The sequence below is a fragment of the Triticum dicoccoides genome, chromosome 2B, assembly GCF_002162155.2.
Source record: "Triticum dicoccoides isolate Atlit2015 ecotype Zavitan chromosome 2B, WEW_v2.0, whole genome shotgun sequence".
Taxonomy (NCBI): Eukaryota; Viridiplantae; Streptophyta; class Magnoliopsida; order Poales; family Poaceae; genus Triticum; species Triticum dicoccoides.
Window position 1 is genome coordinate 98286724 of NC_041383.1, and position 2838 is coordinate 98289561.

Consider the following 2838-nt stretch of genomic DNA (forward strand, 5'->3'; position numbering starts at 1 on the left):
GGGGGGGGGTTGCGGGAGTCTAGACAGTAGCCACGTTGGATTCCGACACCCCAGGCCCACTAAATCCACCCTTTCGGCCTCATTTTCTTTCACTCCGCCACTTCTCCCTCTTACTTTGCATCCGCACCCTCCAACTCTGTCATCGCTGTTGTACCTCTCCGGCCGCCACACAAGCATTGCCGGACGTTCGCAACCAGTACCGACGTGCCCGTTTGCCTTTTACGACTGTGTTGTCCATCTTGGAGCCGTTTGTAGCCATGTACGCTCTGCCGCCCTGTCGACGACCTCCATGAAGGCCACCACGTCCGGCAGGTGTTCGGTCAAATGCCATTGAGCTTATTTTCAGATGCAATTTCGGTTTTTCAGATTAAGAAGGATGGCGGGGTACTCGACCATGAAGGTGTTCGGTCAAATGTTATGTATGAATGATTTGTGCTTTTTTCTTTCCGAACTTTGATGAATATCAAGTGGTTTGCATGAATTTTGTTCGCTAAGTCGAAAACCGACTTGAAATGTATGCGGGCAGCGTTGGATGGCCGGCTCCGGCATCCGTGTCCACGGACGGATACCGGAGCAAACTTGCGGATCACCGTTGTAGATGCCCTAATAAAACTTTGAAAATGAAGGAAAAAATACAAAGAAATAACAAAAGGAAAAAACTCTCGCCCGCCACGGAAGCCCTTGTCGCCAACAACTATCACTGCTTGGTGTTGAGGTTTTTTAGATAAGAGGCTATTCCCCTGCCTTGAAATAAGGTCCTTATAGTTTAAGGTTTACAAGACAAATGGGCCTAGAAGGGAGTGTAGTGAGTTAGATAGTCAGGTTCTTCAGATCGATTCAAGGATTCAACAACGACGGCTGCGACTTTAGGGTGTTGGTCCTTAGGGGCACGTGCACGAAGACTTCCTGGTTGTCATCGACAAGACCAAGTTGGCTCCGATATGGGAGCGGCGACAACAGCGCGTCGGCGGCTCGTTCTGGCGGCAATGTGTCGTGAGATGGGTCATCGTTGGCCTTGTATCATACTTCATTTCGTATCTTTTTTTGTGTGAAAAGAATCAGATCTATTATAAATATTCACTGAAAGTATAAAGCACTTCAAACATAATAAAAATCATGAGTTTTATTATGTTTGAAGTGCTTTGTACTTTCGGTGAATCTTTATAATAGATTGGTTCTTTTCACACAAAAAATAGGAAATGAAGTTATGATACAAGGCCAACGATGACCCATCTCATGACACAACTCGGAACCCAATCGAAGGTAAAAAGTAGCGACACACTGGAAGCACACACACGAGGAAGTAGCATGCAAGGATGAAAGCCACCCTACCTTGTATTAGGAGTCCATGATGTTGCACATAGTTGAGTACACTTGGCATGAAGGCTGTTGACGAGGGTGTCAAGCCGCGCACGGTTCCGTCGTCTCCCCAGAGCTCTCCAAAGCTGCTGCAATAATATCACAATACCCTCAATCGGTGCTTTTATTGTGTGAGTTCCACAATCCCTAAGACATTGCGCAAACTCCGACCCATGTCATTCTAGCATCCTTATGATGACCCACAAGTATAAGGGATCAATCATAGTCCTTTTAATAAGCAAGAGTGTCAAACCCAACGAGGAGCAGAAGATAATGATAAGAGATTTTCAACAAGGTATTGTCTACAAGCACTGAAATTATCGATAACGAATAGTTTGATAGTAAGATAATTTGTAACAAGCAATACGAAGCAATAGTAACAAAGATGCAGCAAGGTAGCTCAATCATTTTTGTAGTAAAGGATAGGCCTTAACAGTCTCTTATAGCAAGTAAAGCGCTCTTGAGGACACGCGGGAATTTCATCTAGTCACTTTCATCATGTTTGTTTGGTTCGCGTTTGCTACTTTGATAATTTGATATGTGGGTGGACCGGTACTTGGGTGTTGTTCTTACTTGAACAAGCCTCCCACTTATGATTACCCCCTCGCAAGCATCCACATCTACGAAAAAGAATTAAGATAAATCTAACCATAGCATGAAACATATGGATCCAAATCAGCCCCTTACGGAATAGCGCATAAACTAGGGTTTAAGTTTCTATCACTCTAGCAACCCATCAATCAAATAACTACTCTATAATGCCTTCCCTTAGGCCCAAAGTGAAGGAAATATGACCTAGAGGCAATAATAAAGTTGTTATTTTATATTTCCTTATATCATGATAAATGTTTATTATTCATGCTAGAATTGTATTAACATGAAACTTGATACATGTGTGAACACATAGACAAAACATAATGTCCCTAGTATGCCTCTACTAGACTAGCTTGTTGATCAAAGATGGCTAAGTTTCCTAGCCATGGACATCAGTTGTCATTTGATGAACGAGATCACATCATTAGGAGAATGATGTGATGGACATGACCCATCCATTAGCTTAGCATTATGATCGTTACAGTTTCATTGCTACTGCTTTCTTCATGACTTATACATGTTCCTCAGACTATGAGATTATGCAACTCTCGAATACCGGAGGAACACCTTGTGTGCTATCAAACGTCACAACGTAAATGGGTGATTATAAAGATGATGTACAGGTGTCTCCGAAGGTGTTTGTTGGGTTGGCATAGATCAAGATTAGGATTTGTCACTCTGAGTATCGGAGAGGTATCTCTGGCCCCTCTCGGTAATGCACATCATAAGCCTTGCAAGCAATGTGACTAATGAGTTAGTTGCGGGATGGTGTATTACAGAACGAGTAAAGAGACTTGCCTGTAACGAGATTGAACTAGGTATGAAGATACCGACGATCAAATCTCGGGTAAGTAACATACCGATGACAAAGGGAATAACGTATGT